This window comes from Zonotrichia albicollis, chromosome 18 (genome assembly GCF_047830755.1).
Source record: "Zonotrichia albicollis isolate bZonAlb1 chromosome 18, bZonAlb1.hap1, whole genome shotgun sequence".
In the NCBI taxonomy this organism is placed as follows: Eukaryota; Metazoa; Chordata; class Aves; order Passeriformes; family Passerellidae; genus Zonotrichia; species Zonotrichia albicollis.
Genome location: NC_133836.1, coordinates 460,890 through 482,368, shown reverse-complemented (window position 1 = coordinate 482,368; position 21,479 = coordinate 460,890). Strand labels below are relative to the sequence as shown.

The window sequence follows — 21,479 nt, the reverse complement described above, 5'->3', positions numbered from 1 at the left end:
GGGTTGATGGCTCTGTAAAGGCAAATATCACCCTGGCACAGCTGAGAACAGGAATGACTTTGATGATATTTGTCTTCCAACCTGAGAGCTTCTGGGTGTGCAGAACAATCCCCAGTTTTGCCCCATTCCATCACATTTCCAAGTCACAAACCAAATTAATTAGCGAGATCATGGCACCTCCTCCTTAATCTCATTAGCAAGGACTAATGGCTGCAGAATCAATTATTTCATACAGATACTGCCTCAACAGCACCAGCCTCTGCATCACACAGGCTCATTCTGAATTTCAGTTCTGTTGTAATTTACTCCACTAGTTTAATTACAGCCCTTAATTAAGTCCTTTCTTTAATCAACTGTGTATAGCTGTGTCCATTCATGTATGGCAGCATATAAAATAAAAAACAAAAGCAAATAAACTATGGGTCCAACACCAGGACTCGGCTGGCCCAGCCTCTGCTGCAGGAATTGCCACCATTCCTTCCTTTGGAATGCTCACAGTGAGCTCAGAACAAACACAAATAAACACACATTTTAGCTAAGGTTTGCAAGGATTCAATTTCCCTTCTGCAGTCCCTGAAAGTCCAGTGGATTTGTGATTACACTGACACATTTCATTGTTCACTCCTCTGTCAGCTCAGTGTCTGGGGCTCTGCATCTGCTGTATTTTTCAGTATAGACAAATTCATGTCCAAAGCAATAATTGAGATTTTCCAGCTTCACTCTTCACTATTATCACAAACAGTTTGCATTTCCTTCCAATGCAGTGTGGGAGTAACAAGTTTCTCCACTGGTCTCAACACATTCCTACTTTTGCTTTTTCTGCTGATTTTTTTTTTCCCACAGTGGTAAAAAAAACTTCTTATCATTTTCTGATAAAGAACCCAAGTGGTTTTTTTCCTTCAATTCTATCTTTCATATTCTCATGCATAACTGATAAAACTATCCAGTGACTTTTTTTCTTTGAGATCTACTAGAACAAATGTACCAAAAGGGAATTAGCCACAAAAATGAGAAAAGCCAACACCCTCTCTGTATGCAAATTTCTTCTCTTAAATACAAAAAACGAGACCATGGGAATCGTATTTCAGTGAGCAAATTAACAAAAGGTCAGAAAGCTTGATCTTTGTCGCTGGTGTACTCTGTCTGAAAGCTGAACTGCCTTTTAAATATTCATAAGGGAGAGCTGTAATTGCAGGCTGAGAGCTCTGTGTGCACAGGAGAGGAAACTGAAAATATTCATGACATGGGAGATATTCCACCAAAGGAAAATCCGGGTGAAGGAAGGGAGCCCTAACCTGGAATTTGCAGGGTCCCTGCCCAGTGATCCTGAGGTTTTAAAAGCTGCCACTGGAAAATGGAAACCAGGCTCAAAAGATTCACAACTCCTTGTTAAATAGTTTTTGGAAGCTTATAACAAAGATGCTCATTGGTTAGACAAGGCAACATCCCAAAATACTCCACTGATGACACCTGGTGGAGTTGCACAGGGTGTTCTGTCAGCTCTATGAGCACATTTCAGAGTGCAGGGATCACACTGTGGGACAGTGGTCATGGCAGTGGAGCTCCACTCTGAATTACCTGGATGTTTTTAAATTATATTCTATCATGTTTCCCCCATTTCTGCCAAAGGTGGGTGTTGGAATGGGAGAAACATGATAGAATATAATGGATAATGGATGTTCAGAGCAGCCTGGGGTTACTGCCCCTGCCCAGCTGTAACCCCAGGCTGCTCTGAACATCCATTATCCATTACCCAGCATTTCAGCTGGGGCTGTGGAGCGGGTAAAGATTGCCCTGGCAGGTTCCTGGTGCAGCATCCATTCAGAGCACGTGCACACTGAGCCTTCAGCTGCACAATGCATCCCAAAATCGGGGTTCCAGAGCCACAGAACTCACAGAACTCGGGGTTCCAGTCTCACAGAACTCCCTGTTCCAGAGTCACAGAGCTTGGGGTTCCAGTGCCACAAAACTCCAGGTTCCAGACTCACACAACTCACACAACTTGGGGTTCCACAGTCATGGAACCCAGGGTTCCACAGTCACAGATTTTTGGGTTCCAGAGTCACAGAACTCAGGGTTCCAGACTCACAAAACTCGGGGTCCCAGACCTCACCAGGTCTTCCCTGCTGAAGGGAACTCTCAGAGCTCATTGAGCAGAGCCCTTGGAAGGAGAGGTGTCCCGGATGGGGACAGACAGACAGACAGAGAGATGTCTGTGCTCCCTGGGGCTCTGGGCTAGCAGAACCTGCCACCCACACCCCTCACTGCTCTGTCCAAGGTGGCATTCCCGATTTCCATCTGAATTTCATTCCTGAGTTTCATCTGAATTCCATCCCTGAATTCCATTCTCGAATTCCACCTCAGAGCCTGCCACAGGTGCAGTGCAGGTGGGCAGGACAGAGCTCAGTGATCTGGAGTTGGAGCTCCAACCTGCAGATTGCAGCTGAAACGAAAACACTTTGTCCTGCTGCTTCCCCAGCTCTGGGGATGGACAGGGTCTCTGCCCTGAAATCTCCTGACACGTTTCCCGTGACAGGGGGACCTTGCTACCTTTAATAACCATGATTTCCTCCAGCCTGGGCTGCCAGTGAAACCACCCTGGTGGCTGTCAGCCCTCTCACAGCACCCACAATAAATGAGTGAGATGTGTTTGTCACCAGACAAAAACATCCTTGTGTCTCTGCTCCAGCATCCTTCCACCATCAGCCAGACTGAACAATTCCCACCACGACAGCAGAGAGCAAACACTGCTGAAAATGCAGAGTTTGGCTTGTGGCTAATTACACACAGCCAGCTTGGGTGAATGGTGGTCTTGATTGTGAATGGGAAGATTGTTGATTTGATTTTTTAATAAATAAATTTAAAAATTAGAGCTCGCTTGTCACTTGCAGTTCAAAGCAAGGAAGAACAATAGGCAGCACTGGAGGCTGTCCAGGCATGCAATCCCAACCCTGGAACAGAAACACCCAGAGCCTGCATCCCCAGAATGACAAAATGAATGCAGACAGCTGACAAGAACAAAGCCCTGATAAGCAACAAAATGCTCCCACCAACCAATGGAGAACACTGCAGAGAAAGTATGATTTACTTTGATTTGGTGAGTGAACTATGTGGCAAAGGGAACAGTTTCCTTCAAAATCAGCTAAGGACTGGGCTTTTCTTTTTTTAATGGGAACAATAAAATCTTCAGCAACTATATACTATTAAACTTTATATATATACCTACATATACATACAAATGCATATATATATATATACACACACATATATACATATATATACACACACATATATATACATAATTATTTACATATATATACACATATATATACATACATATATATACATACATATATATACATATACATATATATATATATATTATATTAATTACAAGCTATTAAACTACTTTTCCACCCTTTTCTCCATCAAGGTCCCATGGCTCTGTGCTCCCCTTTGTGAAGCAGACCCTCTGGAGCCTCCTTGGCACACAAACCTCCCTCCATCAGTGAAACCCCACAAAGCCAGCTCTGCTGGGATCTGCACTGACCAAACCCCAGCCTGCAAAAGCCTCCTGTCCCTTCTCCACCCTGCCCTGAATTCCCCTCCCTGATGCTCTCAGCATCACACTGGCCTGCCCTGCCAGTTTAAAACCTTCTCCATCCCTCTGATTCTCACAGAGGCTCCTGCTGGAGCTGACACCAATTCTGCTCAGCACTGCAGTCTGGAGGGCTCCCATATTTTTAGCTACTGTGCCAAATTGCTCTGAATCTAATTAGTCAAACACCTATCTGCAGAAATCTATCCCGAATGCAAAGTGAGAGCCTGCTGTCAAAGTTCTGATGATGAATTCAAAGCAACTTTGGTGCCTTCTGGGCAGGAAGCTCTGGTGCAAGTGACTCATGGTGCTGTGCTAATCTAAAACCACTTCTGGCTGAAATCTCAGAAAGCAGAGCATGGCAGAAGGTGCCAATAAATCCTGTGGCCAGAGCAAGAAATGGGATTCTTGGGAAAATACAAATCTGGCTATTAGAGGGAATCATTGCTTTATTTATTACTCTTTAGCACTGATATAAAATTTACAAGGATAAGCTCAGATAAAGAGGCAAGAGACACGTCCATACTACTGAGATTTCTTCCATAAAGAATAAAATAATTTACCTAATTTACAAATTAGAAAAGCCAGGTGTCACTCTGCAGGAGCTGCATATAACACATACAATAAATACATAAATGCAATACCAGCCTTTTCCATGGGGCTGCTGGTTTTTATGGAAATGAATTGTGTATTGGCCAGACCAGTTTTTCTCCCACTTCACACATGTAACTAATATATTTCTTACTGGAATTATCCCCCAGTGATACTGCCACAAGTCTAAGGAGAATCAGGCCTTTAAGCCCTAAGTATTATCAACACAAAATGCAAATCCTTTAAAAAGGATTTGAGGTGGCTTTTTATGAGAAAATGACGGTGATGAAAATGTCTGACTGCCTCTGACACAAACAACAGGACAAGAGCTGAGGATTCATCTCTGTGAAGAAATGTGAAACCCAAATGGAGCCAGAACTCATCTGATGACAGCTGCTGTCTCTCAATAGCCAAACCAGCCTGAAATCCTCCTTCTGGCAGCACAGAACCCTCACTTTGGCAAAAACAGAGGGGATCAAACAGCATCCTGAGCCTGTCCTGCACAGCCCAGGGTCTGTGCACCCTGCCCCAGAGCAGCCCTGGGAACAGTTCAGGGCAAAAAGGGACAATTATGGGCAAAAAGGAACGGTTCTGGGCAGAGAGCAGAACCATTCTGGGCAAAAAGGAACGGTTCTGGGCAAAGAGAAGAACCATTCTGGGCAAGGAGCAGAACAATTTGGGCAAGGAGTAGAACAATTCCGGGCAAAGGCCAGAACCATTCTGGGCAAAAAGGAACAATTCTGGGCAAAAAGGAACAATTCTGCTCCCCTGCCTCCCCAGCAGCCAGCCTGGGGCTGAGCTGATCGCTGTAAATGATGCCAGCACCAGGTTTATTGGATCTGCCAAGGCAGAATGGCACCTGCAGGGAGGGAGCGAGCTGTGCCAGGCCAGGCCGTGCCAGGGCCCTGCAGGGAGGGAGCGTGCTGTGCCAGGGCCCTGCAGGCCGTGCCAGGCCAGGCTGTGCCAAGGGAGAACGGCACCTGCAGGGAGGGACCGTGCTGTGCCAGGCCAGGCCGTGCCAGGCTGCCCTGCCCTGCCCGTGCCAGGTGAGCAGCCTGGCAGGCACTAATGGCACTAATGGCACTAATGAGAGCTCAGCTCAGCCCCTGCAGAGCAGCCAGGCTCAGGTGTGCCCACACTGAGCTCCACTCCTCTACAGAAACACAGCTCCCCTCAGGCACTGAGGATCTGGGATCCTCTACATGGAAATTGTAAATGATGCATCAACATTTTACCAGCATCAACCATTTTTCAACATGCACTGCAGTTACTGAGATTAAAGATGCTCACAATTAAAAATGAACCCATTTATTATGCAAAATCAACAGTATAAATCTTCATGGGATTATTTTGTTTCTCATTAGAGGTGTATAAACTCCAGTTGTCTGGGCCCTCTGACACTCAGTGAAGAAATGGGCACTGTGAGGTGTAATTTATATCCCCTCTAAGACAGGTACTGAAAATAGAAAGCTTTCTTTCTCCGTCTGATTTCTGTGAGTTATTACTGCCTGAGCATTAATGTGATGGTGCTAAAGCTGCCCCTTTCTGGCCAGCTAACAGCACATTTACCTTGGCTTCCCACTTGCTTTTCTCATGTAAAGAAGAGTCATTTAAAGCTCACCTGGACCCCACACCTGTGCTCACACCTTCACTCCATGTGTGCCTGGAATTGCTGTTGCCTCCTGCCCTTCTGCAGGGAGCTCTCTGAATAAAGGCAGGTGAAATCACAGAACCAGCCCAGGAACTGAGAATCAATCCACTCTGACTTCCCTATCAAGTTGTATGAAGATTATTTAAAGGATTTTCTCCGTTCTCCATCTGCACCAGCAGAGGGGTGGAACTGCTGATATTCAAGTCACATCCACCTCCCTCTCTGATCCACTCAATCAAAGTGAGATTCCCTGCAATTTCCTGCCTCCCATCTCTGAGGGAATGTGGTCACTTTGAAGATTCCTTGAAGCTTGCAGTATTTTCCCTTGTCACTAAATTCTGGATATCTTACTCACAGTACTTTCCCTTGTCACTAAATTCTGTTTCTCCTGGATATCTCACTCCTTTATCACTGCCAGTGTAAGCTGTTAATGCACATCTGTATACAAACATTGGCATTGTGTACAAATAATGGAATTCATCCTCCCCACTGAAAACAAACCCCAAAACCACCTCATCTCCTGCAGGTGTGTCCCTTGCATGCTCTGCTGGCAGCTCAGATTCCATTAGTGATGGAATCAGACCTACCTTGTCGCTTTGTCACTATCAGACAAAGAATAAGCTCTTTTAGTGTTTCATAACATAAGCTCCCCAAACTCCTGGTTTGTTCATACAGCCCTTTCTTCTCCTTGTTCCAGTTCCTGCTCATCCTTCCTGAACACAAATCCTGCACTGGCACAAAAAGCCAGAGCTTTAAGGGGTGTTTTGAGAATTCCACCCTCTTTGTAAATGGTTTTAATTATTGATGGTGGAAATGATGGGAGTTGTTTCTCACACCTCTCAGAGTGGCATACTGTGATATTTCCCCTGAAGTATTTACTTGCTGGTTTTATTATTTATGTAGTAGTGGTCTGTTATCAATCCAGCAGTGATGGATAGTGATAGTGAACATTCCTGTGGGATTCCATCCCTAAAGCAGGTTTGATGGAAGTGTGAAAACCCAAATGCGTTTTCCCATGCACACTTGTGCTGGATTGCAGCAGTGGGACCTGTGCACACGAGGAGATTTACCCCAGATCTGAGTAAATACACTGCACAAATCCATCATAAAGAAACCCATTTCAGCCCCGAAGTTACCCCAATAAATTATAAATTCTGATAATAGCAGTGCCATGGGCCTTTAAAGCACTGCAGCTCACAGGCATGCATTATTCTGCCTAGTTAATGCCAGCAATTATACTTTTAATGAATGTTGCAGGGAACAAAAACTAAACAGTGCTACATGCCTCAAATCTGCATTTTCCTAACAGCCATGACTGCTATGAAAACGCTGTTCTCTTGCAATTGTTACACAGCACAAACCAAATCTCATTTTTGCCCCGAGGCAATGTGGGGCCAAGGACAGTCCCCTTCTGAGTTCAGCTGGGAATGGGAGTGCTCCACAGATGACAAGCTTGTGGAGAGCTGAATTGTGATGTACTACTGAGGACAAAGCCAGTGCCAACGACAGGGAATTAATAAATTAGGAAAACTCACTGGGGTTTAACAAAGAGCACGTCTGAATTCACTGATTGTAAGAAGCAGGTCCAGACAGACAACAGTGGAATCCCTTTACACACATGGAAAATAAACATATTTCCACCTTTTAATTTTCTGTTTTGCACCCCACCTTCTCACTGGGTGTTTTTAAACCTCTCCATCTCCTCCTCCCTCTTCAGTGGCTGGGAAATCCTGCAGGATCTGATCTCACTGCCAGGAAGCACTGAGAGCTGAATTGGGCAAGCCAGGCTGGTAAAACCCACAGAGAACACCAGGGCAGGTGGATGCTCGGCCCAGACACCTTTCCTGGTGTAAAAGTCCTCATTTCAAACACCTTTCCTGGTGTAAAAGTCCTCATTTCAAACACCAATTTCCAATTCACTGCAGCCAGCTCCATCCTCACAGCACCGTGCACAGCCCAGCTGCACCAGGGGAAATTCCTGTTCCCTAGTTACAGCAAATCAGGGAGAGGAAACTTCCTTCCCAACAGCAGCACGGGCCTCAGTGCTGTTAAACAGAGGGATATTAAACAATCAGCGCTCTGACCGAATGTTCTGGTGGTTTTTATGTGCCAGGCTAAATTTTGGTTACAGGAAGGATGGTGATGGTGACACAGCAGGAACTGTGCAGGAACTGTGCCCATCTGCACATAAACCAGAGCTACCAAAATGGGAAATACATTTATACACAAGATTTAAGGCTGCTGAACACAGACCCTTCCAGAGAGACATTTATAGTTCTGTACACCCAGCAGTGCACAGGCAGCCCTTGGAGTGCACAAACTGGCTGTAGCCACACTGATTTATGATAGTAGTAATTTTTTTAAAGATTAATAGATTTGCAGGCTCATTACTATGAGTAGCACATGGCCAGTTAATTTAAAATGAAACAAAAAAAGGTCTGGTTTTAGATCAATACTTCCCCTCCTCCTTTCTTATACAACATTTAATTAAGAGAAGCAATACAATGGACAATTGTTGGAGCAGGTTCTGCAAACAATACCCATGGATTTCCATTGACCCTGCTGAGTGGCCCTGGGCACACAAACCTGAGGCACACTGAAAATTTCCCACCTGCAAAACGGACAGAATGACAGCAAACCATCATTCTTGAGCACTCAGTGAAGAGTTTTCTCACTGAAAAGTGCCAATGTGGAATAAGGGCTTCTCTAGACAAAATGCAGGTTCACACAATTAGATTTCAATATGAGATTATGAAGTTGTAAACCTGATATTCTTAAAAAAAAAAAAAAAACAAAAAAAAAAAACACCCAAAATTTCATCCAGTTCTTCCTCACTCCTAATTACAACTCTTTCACTCCAGACCACAGCAGCTCATTGCCTGAGCCTTGCCAGCAGACAAAGAGTGAGGCAGGGATCACCTGTGGGTGACCAGGAGCACTGTCAGAGCCACAGACAGACTCACAGACAGACAGACTGACAGGACTCAGCCTGCAAGGCCATGCCCTGGCCAGGAAACCACAATGGGATTTGATTCCTGCAGGGCCAGGGCTGGTCCCTCCATGGAGGGCTCAATCTGCACTGGAGAGGGGATAAAGATGGATAAGGGCCTATAAAATTGTATTAAGGGTGTATAAGGGTCTATTGAAGATGTATAAAGATGTATAAAGGTGTACAAGGGTCTACAAGGGTCTATTAAAGATATATAAGAGTGTATTAAGGATGTATTGAAGGCATATTAAGGGTGTGTAAGGATGTACAAGGGCATATAAAGGTGTATAAAGGTGTGCAAGGGTGTATTAAAGATATATAAGGGTGTATTAAGAGTATATACAGAGAGTATAAGGGTGTGTAACGGGTGTATAAAGAGTGCATAAAGGGCTATTAAAGATATATAAGGGTGTATAAGGGTGCACAAAGATACATAAGGGTGTATAAGGATGTATAAAGAGCGTATAAAGAGTGTTCAAGGGTGTATAAATGGTGCACAAAGGGTGCACAAAGGGTGTTTTAGGCCCCAGGAGCTGTGTGTGCCCAGGAGCTGGCTCTGGCTGCAGGAGGAGGAAGAGCTCCCACCCTGTGAGTGGACACACTGCTGCCATTTACAAAAGGCTCCTTTAGCAAACCAGGCAGGGCCTAATGAATTAGCAAGCATTAAAAATTGATGGTCCCTGCACAGCATTTCTGAAAGCTGTATTGATTCACGTTTTCATTCTGCAGAAAGCACCGGGGCCCAGCTGGGATCTGGGGGGACACACGGGGAGGATTCCTGTGCTCAGGGCTGGAATGGGCAGAGCTCTCAGATGGCACAGGGGCTCCTGGGTGCTGCATTTAACGTGATTCCATCCCCACCTGGATGCTGCATTTAGGGTGATTCCATCCCCTTCTGATGCTACATTTAACATGGTTCCATCCCCACCTGGCAGGGGCTCCTGGATGCCACATTTAGGGTGATTCCATTCCCACCTGGCAGGGGCTCCTGGGTGCTGCATTTAACGTGATTCCATCCCTACCTGGACGCTGCATTTAAGGTGAATCCATCCCCACCTGGATGCCACATTTAAGGTGGTTCCATCCCCACCTGGCAGGGCAGAGCTCGCAGCCAGCCCTGCCTGCAGGGACCACCCAGAGCTGCCTGCACAGCATCCCTGGCAGGCAGCAGCACTGCCTGACAGCCCAGGGCACACAGCCTGGGCCAGAACAAGCCCTGCTCGGGATTCCTGCAGCCAGCCCACACAGAGAACCTGCCCAGGCTCCAGACACAGCCTTCTGTCAGGCCCAGGATGACACAAGCACATTTCCACAACTACTTAAAGGTTATGTAATGGAGATCTGCAGAGCATTAGCTGTCACATGACGGCCCCGCTAAGATTCCAAACTGCCACCTACCAAATTTAATTGGCCAGCAGTAAACAGGGGAGAGGGCAGGGAAGGCGCTCCTGCAGCTGGCAGGGAATGCTCCTGAGGCTCTGGCTCCAGGGCTGGGGCAGGCAGGTGGGGAGGGCAGCGAGCAGGCTGTGCCAGGAGGGGCAATGGGAAGTGCCACAGGGAAATGCAGGGCACAGGGGGCAGAACCAGCCCTGCAGGGCTGTGACAGGGACAGCTGAGAGCGCCTTGCCCTGGACTCTGAGCACCAGCAGCCCCCAAACCCTAACCCTGACCCTGAGCCTGACCCAGCTCCATCCCTCCCCAGGCAGTGCCAGCCCCAGCCCATGCCCAGTGGGGATGCCCCTGTGCTGTGTTTCCCCACTGGCACAGATCTGTGCAGATCCTGCCTGATGGACACCACAGACCCCTCACAGTGAGGGGCAGGGCTCTCACTGCACTTCCATGGTTTTCCACACAGGAGGAACCATGGTTTTCCATACAGGCCAAAAGGCACTGTGGTGTCCCATACAGGAATAACCAAGAGCATTTTTCAGCTCTGTGAGAAGGAGGTGCAGAAATACTCAGCGGGAGCTGGAAAGGTGAAGTCCCAGAATAAATGCCCTGCTCTGGAGGAATTCAGCCTAGATGTAGGATTTTTCTAAGCCAACGCTAAACAAGTTAACCTGCCTCAAGAAAGGCTTCTTTTTCTTTCGAAACTGGCAAGAGTTGGGGGTCTAATTGTAATTTTTTCCATCACACATCCAGTGTAAAAACTCGATGGGGCCGTCTATATATATGACTGATGCTCCTCAGTGAAAGAAAATAAATCAGTCCAGTTCTATGGGAGGCAAGGGGTGCATTGACGGGCGCCCAGCAGCTCCCCATGTTCACACCCAACCCTGAGGAAGAGGGGCTGGTGCAGGGTGGTCCCCAAAGGAGAACTGGAGAAGGTTCTGATTGCCTGAGATGAGAGCAGGGAATCTGTGCCAGGCTGAGATTCTCTCAGTGCCTCCCTCTGGTTCACAGGAACAGCCTGCCCTGCTGCTGATCAGCCCTGGGCACAGCAATGCCTGCTGCTCCACAAACCAGCCCTGCGTGCGGCAGAAAATAAACTTTATCACAATTATATATTTTAAAAATCAAAAATCACCCCCCGGTCCCATTCCCTGTGTCCTGGCACTGCACTGTAAATGTCTCCCCCACACCACTGCCACCAGCAGGGGAATGAGGCTCCTCACTCCCACTGGACATCCCCACCAGCAGCACAGAGCTAACCAAATGTACTCCAGAAACCCCAGAACAAATGCAGATTCTTCTGGCACTCAGCAGTATTCTTCCATAGATCAGCAGCACACAGTGCAGGCTGTCAAGTGATTTATAAGTAGCATCTAGAAGCCTCTGCTGGGATTCAGCATCCTGATGGAGAAAACAGTATTTGGTCTGAAAATCTCATTTCCTGAGCAGATAAAATAAACAGAATGTAGTGTAAAGAGTTCAGTATTATTCCCACTTACAGGAGGAGAACAGAGCCCAGGAGATGCTGAATGCTTTGCTCAGGGCCATTCACAGAACCTTTTCTGGAGCTCTTTTCTCCATCTCTGAGCCCCCCTGCCCTGCCTAGAGCCCCTCAGAGCCTGGCTCAAGCTCTTTTCTCCATCACTGAGTGTGACCGTGCTCACAGGGGTCTGAGGATGAGGGAAGGGATGAGGATCTGACTCCATGTATCACAAAGCTGATTTATTATTTTATGTTATATATTACACTGAAACTACACTAAAGGAATAGAAGAAAAGGTTTCATCAGAAGGCTGGATAAGAATAGAAAAAGAATGAATAACAAAGGCTTGTGACTGACCAGAGTCTGAGCCAGCTGTGATTGGCCATTAATCAGAAACAACCACATGAGCCCAATCCCAGATGCACCTGTTGCATTCCACAGCAGCAGATAATCAATGTTTACATTTGTTCCTGAGGCCTCCAGCTTCTCAGGAGGGAAAACCCTAAGGAAAGGATTTTCCATAAAAAATGTCTGTGACATCTGAGCACTCCTGCCCTGCCCAGAGCCCTTCACACCCTGGCTGAGCCCTTTTCTCCATCCCTAGCCCCCTGCCCTGCCCAGAGCCCTTCTCTCCACCTCTGACCATCCCTGCCCTGCCCAGAGCCCCTGGCTGGAGCTTTTCCCCAGCACAGAGCCCAACTGGGTCCATGGCACCCTGCTTGGGAGCAGCTGCATTTCCCCAGCGCTGTGGCTACACTCCAGCTCTATTTTTATTCCTGATATTGGGATATATTCTTCAATTCTAGCAGCAAGTGCTGCTCTAACAGAGGAAATGCTGCTGTCAGCAGCACTCTGTGACAATCCTCATCTGTGCTGGGCAGGCATCAACACAGAGCACCAAGAGTCACAGGAATCACAGGTGCTGGCCAAAACCTGACCAGATTTCAGCTCCTTGGTGCTGTGCACAGAGGCTTTCCAAACACAGAGAGGAGCTGGTGTCTGCACAGCCTGACATGCTATCAGAATGGGATGCACAGGCTGTGACAGGGGGAAACAAAGCATCTACACAAAATTCCAGTTAGTCAGAACCTTTTGCTGAATAATAACCCAAAAATAAGTCCCAGAAAAGTCGTGACTAACAGGCACTTCAGCTGCTGTGACATATCTCCTAGCAGTGAGGAGGGCCTGAAACACTTTCAGTGAAATGACAAACAGCCTTGACTGTCAAACCACGCTGCATTCAACAGGAATACTGAGAGGAAGGACATGCCCAGCCAGCTTCTCTTCACAGAGCACAGTCAGATTTTGGATATTTAACTCTGATCTGTGCTGGGGCGTTTGCACAGAAAGGAACCCCCAAGGGTGTTAATTGCCCACTGATCACAGGCTGCTCATTCCTCTTGTGGCAGCCCAGAAAGGCTCAGGGTTTTGTTACAGGAGTGCTGGAATATTGATTTAAGGCTCAGTGTCACACAATGGATGGACACGTATGGATGGACAGATTTGTTTGGGCAGATGCAGAAATACATCCACAGCTTGTACAGGCATGGGACTGGTCACATCTATGGAGAGATGCTTCAGGTTTCTGAGCTTGCAGTTGTCAGTTAATTAAGTAGCATTTAGCTGCTGTAGTTTCTCCATTTTCATGCAGAAATTTCTCCATTTCCATGCAGAAACTTCTCCATTTCCATGCAGAAATCTGTGGCACTGCCCTGCCCAACATTTTGTTCCACCTCACTTTTCCTACCCCTAAACCCCACGTGCTGTTTTAGAGCTGTCACTTGGTTTTAATTCCAGAAATTTCAACACTCTGCCTGTCTCAGAAAGGTGCGCCAGGCAGAGACAAATACATCAAGCTGGGTGTAATAGCAGAGCCCCTGTGCTCTGTGCCTGCAGCATGCACTCATGCTGTATTCTGGCAGGCTGGAGCCCATTCAGGCACCCGAGCAGGGAAAATCAGGGCTGCTCTCCAGCCTGCAGACAGCAGGGCCTCGTCACTGGCTTCATTTAGAGCCGGTCTTTCCCCTTTTAAAAATAAAACAGTCTGCACAGAGCCACTGACCAGGGCCATCAGATCAAAAAGGAACAACAAAGAGGCACCTAAAAATCCCCAACCTCCTTTAAGGTACTAGAAGTAGCACAAATGTGCTTCAAAGGCTGTCTACAGTGCTGAGTCCTGGCTGACATCTGGAACATTTCATCTGAATTACCTTCTTCATTTGTCAGCTGGGTACACAGCCCTCCTCTAATAAAAATGTAACACCTCCCCATCAAAACCACCAAAATACAAAGTGACTACAGCAACTTTCCTATCAGCGCCACATCCTGATATTTTTTATCCTATTGGCTTTATGGGGATGCTGTATCTTCCCCTCTGCTGCTTGGTTTGTGTTTCAGTATTTCTGAAACACAGTATTGGTCTGTGTTTCAGTATTTCATACTGTTTTCTTTAGGCCCTGTTCTATCTTGCCAAGCCGTATTCCTTATTTTTATTTGGATGATATCAATCATGGTATTCATCCCCTGTCACAGAATACTTGGTGCAATTCCTAATGTTACAACCACTGGCTTTGAATTAAGGTATTTCTTTAAAATATTTACAGTCCCTTAAGAAGCAGACTCTGTATTTACCAGATGCAGTGCCAAGGCTCACTAATAAATTATTCTGCTGAGTTATTTTGTGTACAAACCCTGCATCACGACCTGCACTGCACAGAACAGCCCAGGCAGTGTTTTACACTAAAAAACCAGGCAGCAGTAGATTAAAAAAGAAAAAAGGAAGCTGTGATGTGCCCTGAGGTTCTGCTCGGCCACAGCTGCACCGAGGCCGAGCACAGCTGTAATGTCGCCCATCACATGGCGGTGGCACAGACACACCCCCGAGCCCGGCAGGGCCAGGGTGGGGAGAGGGCAATTAATAATAATAATAATAATAATAATAATAATAATAATAATAATAATAATAATAATAATAATAATAATAAACCCTACAGTGCCCCATAACGCTGAGCACAGCACACCGCCGCACGCTAATGCACCGGCGTTTAGGGAAATGGGCAATAATAAACGGTATTATTGTGTTGTACGTGCTGGTGTGCAGAGCAGACAGCCCCAGCCCTGCTGTCCGTAGTGCCCGTGTGTCTGTCCGTGCCTGTGTGCCCATATCGCCGTTCGGTGGCAAAGGATGAGCTATTTCCTTGCAATCGGGCTGGTTCAGCACCAAAGGATGAGCTATTTCCTTGCAATCGGGCTGGTTTAGCCCCAGATGCCAGACAAACCGCACGTATTCGCAGGGACAGCGGCTGTGCGGAGCAGCGGCCGCGATGACTTTGCCGTGACACCACAATCCACACTGGCAAAGCAAACACAAAAACCGGGGAGCAGCCCCGTGCCCGGGGCTGGGGACAGGGACAGGCACCGCCAGCTCTGCCCACGGGCACCAACGGAGCAGAGCAGAAACACGGCCATCAGACCGGCCAAAATGGCTTTTGTTCCATCGGAAACCCTAAAAGCGACTGGGAAATGACATCAGATTAAACATCAGTCGCAGGGAGGATGGAATAATCTAGCAAGAGTTTAATCCCTTTACCTAGCGCTCGTGCACGATGCACATTTTATTATTCAGAGCAGCACCTAGCAGGGACGATGCAGTGAAGGGCATCCCCGAAAATGCTGCAGAATAATAAAGTTTGCCTGCCTGCGATCCCAGTTACCGATGCCGGAAGGGGACTGTCCCCCCGCACACGCATCCGCATCCCCATCCCCATCCCATCGCCATCTCCATCTCCATCCCATCCCATCCCCGCGGCCCCGGAGCACCGCGGCCGTTCCCGGGAGCGCTCCCCACGTACCTGCGCTCAGGCGGGGCCGAGGGCGAGCGGGATCCTGCGGGAGCGGAGCGGGGCCGGCAGCGGCTCCGGTGTCAGCAGCGGCTCCGGGTATCGGGGCGGAGCGGGGCCGGCAGCAGCAGATCCGGGTGTCGGAGGGAGCGGGGCCGGGCAGGAGCTCCGGTGTCGGTAGCCGCAGATCCGGGTGTCGGAGGGAGCGGAGCGGGGCCGGGCCGGCAGCGGCTCCGGTATCGGTAACAGCAGCTCCCGTGTCGGGGGAGCTCCCGTGTCCGCAGCAGCCGCAGCTCCCGAGGTCGGAGCAGCTCCGGGGCCGGGCAGGAGCTCAAGCTGTCGGTGCAGCCGCAGCTCCGGTGTCGGTAACAGCAGCTCGGGTGTCTGCAGCAGCGGCTCCGGTGTCGGTAGCAGCACCCCCGGTGCTGGCAGCAGCAGCTCGGTGCCGGCAGCAGCTCCGGTCCGGCAGCAGCCGCAGCTCCGGCGGCGCTCGGTGTTCGCTGCTCGGCGCTCGGGGCCGGCGCTTCACGGGCGCGCCGCGGGCGGGCAGGCGCGGAGCCGAGCGAGCATCACGGCCGTGCCGGCCCCGGAGCCTGTGATGGGGAGGCTCCCGCAGCCCCCAAGATGGCTCTGGCGGGCCCGCGGCGCTCACATGGCCCGGGCCGGGCCGGGCCGCGCCCGGAGCGGCTGCGGCAGGGCCGGGGCTGCGCTAGCGCTGGGGCCGCCGCCGCCGGCTCGGCTCTGGCCTGCTGGCACGGAGCGATGGACCCAACATGCCAGCCCGGCCCCGGGCTCGCCGCGCCCCGCCCGCCCGATGGAGGCGCGGCGGCGCCGGTGCGGAAGGGAATTAAGGCGGATTACCTGGAGCATCCCAGCGTTCCGCCCGCGCTCCGCTTCCCGGGATAACGGGGGGCACCGCGGTCCCACAGAGCTCCCGAGGGGCAGCGACACCTCCCCAGCAGGCACAGGGCCACGCTCCAAGGGGATACGGGGAAAGATTGTCAGTAAATCAAAGTTTAGAAACCCAGATTCAGTCGTTTTTCTCATTGTTTCTTGCTCCTGGTTTCTCCTGAGCACAGGTGATCTGAGTGACAGAATCTGATCACTTTGGGAGTGCATTCACTACAGCACAACTGAATTCCCCAGGCTGATGAAGGTTAAATCATCGAGAAAACATCTGAATTATATTGAGTGTTATTTCTGCATTTCCCTTTTAGTATTTTACAGAGGAAGGAAATATTGCACTCTCAAGGCACCATTTTACTGAATTCTGTGAAAGTACCTACAGAAATACATCCCTCAATTCAATGCTGCCTTTCCTACAGTTCCTTCTCAGACACCAGCCTTCCTCCCATGGTTTTACCCACAGGCAGTAGTTATGAGGAAGAGCAGGAGAATTTTCGGAGAAGTTTGGCCTTGACAAAAGCAGGCAGATTTCCCCCCAAGCCCAATGCTTCTCTCAGACGTTGGAGTGCATGGGGAGTGCCCTGCTCTCCAGAACTGCAGCACCTGATGCCTCTCTGGAAGGAATGAGGAGCCATGGAAGAGGGAGCTCTCAGATGATCTCTGTCCCAGGTTCTGTGTCACCTGCGTTTCCAGCCCAGTGTGAACCCCTGATGGTCACTGAGCAGCTGGGAATCTCTCCCTCCTGGCCTTGTCAGGATTTCTGCTCCCACCCATCCCCTCTGAGCCCCCAGGGCTCCCAGACCACCCCCATTTACATGGAGCCTGTTTCTCCTCAGGGGTTTGGGGTTCAATGGGGGGCACGGTGTGACCTGCAGGGCAAGGCTGCTGCTGCAATCCTGCCCTCGCTGTGCGGGTGAAACGCCCAGATGTGAGCTCTGAGCTCTGGGCCTGGTGCCATTCAGGAGGAGCAGGTGAGGAGAAGGTTCACAGACAGTCTGTGCTGCCTTCCTGCAGATCTGCGCTGGCACCGTCCAGAGAGACCAGAACATTCTGAGTGAGAGCTCCAGAATCTCAAAGCAAGGTCCCCAGACCCTCTGTTGTGCAGCTCCCAGCCCCAAAGGACCTTCCCTGAGCTCCCCCATCACTGCAGCAGAACAACACAACTCTGCCATTTTCTGAGGGGAGAGCTGCTCCCAGCCAGGCTCCTGTGCTCATTCCCAGATTAGATTATGGCTCTGATCATCAGGCAAGGCACTCTTACTTTTAGAACCACTTCATGCCATAAATGGCTTGCTTTTTTGGGTTTTTTAGTCTAATTTTGGCTAGTCAGATTTTCCCCTCAGCTGAGCTGCATTTCAAGCTGCAATGTTCCCTCTGACAGCACCAGCACTGAGCTCGCTGTGCTCCAGCCCCAGCTCAGACCTGCAGCTCGGGATCTCAGCTGCACCAGAATGTTCTGGCACATTCTGCAGACGGGCCTTGAACGTGGCTGCTCCTCTGCGTGCATTTGTACAAACAAAACAGAAATGCACCAGGCCAACCTGACCCTGAAAGTCTCATAGGTCACTGTAAAATGGAGTTATTGATGTGTTAAACTGAGCCAAACCAGCTCTGCTCCTTCCCTGTCATGGTGGGTTTAAAACATGAATATCTGTACAGGGGGGTGTGGGAGCACACAGGGATAAAATATGTAAATTATCATAAACTTTCTGAAAGCCTTCTTTTAAACATATGCAAAATTATATGAGTAAATTTGATTAAGCCACTCTGAAAGTAAAATAGCAAGTAGTTTTTTAAACTACCAGTATAGAGTCACTGCTAGGAAGGATTTAAAACATATTCTTTATCTCAAGAACATGTTTAGCAATTTGAATCATAAAAATTTGACATATGCAACTTGTTATGCCACAGCAGACAAGAACTGACATTTTACTGGAACTGTAAGATGTTAGGATTTATTATCATAAATATTTTATTATTATTTTGGTAGTTTGTGTGGATTTGTGCCTACCCTCAGGTCTCCCAGCTAATTTTGGAGCTCTTCACACGCCCCTTGCAGCATTGGATCTCCAGATCTTTCATGCTTTTGGGTTGTTTGTTGATGTTTTGATGATGCTGAGAGTTAGCACTGACAAGGAGCATTTTCTGCTGTGGAGGCAGAGTTCTGGGGATTGTTTTGTGATGGCAGCACTGTTATTGGATCACAGCGTCAATGGAGATGAAGGGTTGACAGCCCGGTAAGGAGAAAATACATTTCTCATTTTTCATGTCATTCTTGCTAAAGCTTTGTCTGAGGGGAAGAATTTAATTCAAATTCTATCAGAAATCACAGCGTAAGTGCTTTATTTGAAAGATTTCTTCCTCAGACATTTCATTGCAGCTCTAAGTGAATAAGAGACAATCCTGCCTGATCAATCACCGGTATAGAGATGGGGCTGACACAAGGAAAAGAAAAGCAGAAAATTTCTTTTCTTTCCCTTTCTCTTTCCCTTTCCTTTGCTCCATCCAGCCACGCTGGGTGACTCTGGGGTCACCGATGGATTTGCCACTGGATGGCAACAGAGCGCTGCTGCTGCTGCTGCTGCTGCTGCTGCTGCTGCTGAGGCTCCCTCCGCCAGCCCGTGCCGAGCTGAGCTGTGCCAAGCTGAGCCGTGCCGAACCGATCCGTGCCGAACCGATCTGTGCCAAACCAATCCGTGCCGAGCCAATCCGTGCTGAACCGATCCGTGCCGAACCGATCCGTGCCGAGCCGATCTGTGCTGAACCGATCCGTGCCGAACCGATCCGTGCCGAACCGATCCGTGCCGAACCGATCTGTGCCAAACCAATCCGTGCCGAGCCAATCCGTGCTGAACCGATCCGTGCTGAACCGATCCGTGCCGAGCCGATCTGTGCCAAACCAATCCGTGCTGAACCGATCTGTGCCAAACTGATCTGTGCTGAACCGATCTGTGCTGAACCGATCCGTGCCGAGCTGATCCGTGCCGAGCCGATCCGTGCTGAACCGATCCGTGCCGAGCTGAGCCGTGCTGAACTGATCTGTGCCAAACCAATCCGTGCCGAACCGATCCGTGCTGAACTGATCTGTGCTGAACCGATCCGTGCTGAACTGATCTGTGCCAAACCGATCCGTGCCGAACCGATCCGTGCTGAACCGATTTGTGCCAAGCTGAGCCGTGCCGAGCCGATCCGTGCTGAACCGATCCGTGCCGAGCCGAGCCGTGCTGAACCGATCCGTGCCGAACCGATCCGTGCTGAACCAATCCGTGCCGAGCCGAGCCGTGCCTGCCCGCGGCTCTCCAGTGCTGCGTTCCCCGGGCGCTGGGGCCCCAAGCCGTGCCCGGGCTGTGTGCTGGGATGTTTCTGTGCCCCAGCCCTGCCCAGCCCAGCCCGGCTCGGCTCAGCCCGGCCCAGCCCAGGGGTCCCCGAGTGCCCAGGTCTCAGCTGTGCCCGCTGCCCCAGCTCACACTCTCTCCATCTTTAAAGCAATAAACCTCCACATTTCCAGTGACACAAACTTCTGTCCCGAACAGGGTTTGGGCACAAGCTGCTTCTGCCTCGGGAGCTCCACCAGCACAGCTCTGTGCAGGGGAAAAACCGATTCTGTTGTGAATGCAGAGTCAGAAAAGCAGAACCAGCCCCAGGTGTGTTACAGCTGCTAACTCTGCAGAGGAATATTTAACTGGTGCCTTTCTCCTATCAGGCATTAAACTGGTGAGTAAAGGATGCAGTAAAAGCTGAGCTGCCAAACACTTAAGTGTTCATTGATTTTTGTAAAGCGTTTTTTATCGTGTTTGTACCCACCGAAGGGAGAAGCACTGGAAGCTCTGGAGAGGGGATCCATTAGTGAGCAGAAAAGATGAATCACAGCCAACACCAGGTACAGCTGGCTCTCACTGAGGCCCCAAAGCCACGGGAAAAGCAATTTCTCTGCAGGCAGATGGGGCTGTGCCTCCATCTCCAGCCATCCTGGGCTGGTCCTCAGGGCTGCCTTCCTCCCCGCCAGCCTCAGGCTCAGGCCTTTGGAAAGAAGCTGATCCCCCCTCTCACAAGGCACACGTGCAGACAAATGGTCCAGGATCTTCACAGAAGGCATTCAACATCAGCATAGGTAGTTTTTCTTGGTTTTGGTTTTGGTTTTGGGGATTTTTTTTTGTTGTTGGGGGATCACTGCAAACTGGCCAATATTTTAAATTTGGTGTCTTACAATACAAGCAGTATATAACTCCAATTAGAAGAGTAAAGAAGAAAAGTTGTAATGGGGTAGTCCTGTCACTGGTTAACACTCACAATGTCACTCCTAAAAGAGTTACTGGTGTAATTTGTGCCTCTCTCCTGGATTCAGGGACACTGAACGGGGCTGGTTCCTCCCTCCTGGCCCAGGGCTCGCTCCTTTCTCCTGGCCAGGGATGCTGAGCAGGGCTGGTGCCCCTCTCCTGAATTCAGGGACACTGAACCGGGCTGGTTCCCCTCTCCTGGCCCAGGATGCTCTGAGCAGGGCTGGTTCCTCTCTCCTGAATTCAGGGACACTGAGCAGGGCTGGTTCCCCCCTGCTGCCCCCAGAGATGCCCCTGCCCCTCACTCCGAGCTGGCTGCAGGCGCTGGCAGAGCAGCTGCTCTCTCACTTTACATAACATTTAATCTTGTGTAACCAAGACCGCTCCCACAGGGTAAACACAGAGTGAGATCTCTTTTTTCCAGGCACACCACCCTCATTTTCAGCTTCTCTCTCTCTGTGAGTCAGGCTGGCCCTGCTTGGCCAGCAGCATGGGCTCAGTCCCATTGAGTGTGGAACTCCCATTGGAGGGAAGGTGAACCCTGCAGTACCAACCAAGAAATTATTTTTGGGATGGGGAGTTTGGAGTTTGTTCTTTGCTCTGGTCAGATCTCAGAATTATCCAATTGCTGACCATTTACAGCAATTCAGTTCAGCTTTCCTTTTTCTGCTGTGCATTACTGCACTGTGCTGAGGCACTGGGGGTGCTGGGTGTGAGGGCAGAGCTTGATGTTAATGAAACAGCTCTCCTTTAA

General features: G+C 49.4%; 1 protein-coding gene across 16 annotated transcripts in view; it reads right to left on the bottom strand.

The window, feature by feature from the left end:
• RIMBP2 (RIMS binding protein 2) overlaps positions 1-16,350 on the bottom strand; it is a 70,055-nt gene extending 53,705 nt beyond the window's left edge. For 6 of the 16 annotated variants that reach the window (XR_012583116.1, XM_074554573.1, XM_074554575.1 and 3 more), the window contains exon 1: positions 15,555-16,350. The gene's annotated coding sequence lies outside the window, so the exon portion shown is untranslated. The remainder of the gene's footprint in view (positions 1-15,554) is intronic. The other 10 variants (XM_074554566.1, XM_074554572.1, XM_074554567.1 and 7 more) reach the window with 2 other exon arrangements.
• Between the last annotated feature and the right edge of the window lie 5,129 nt (positions 16,351-21,479).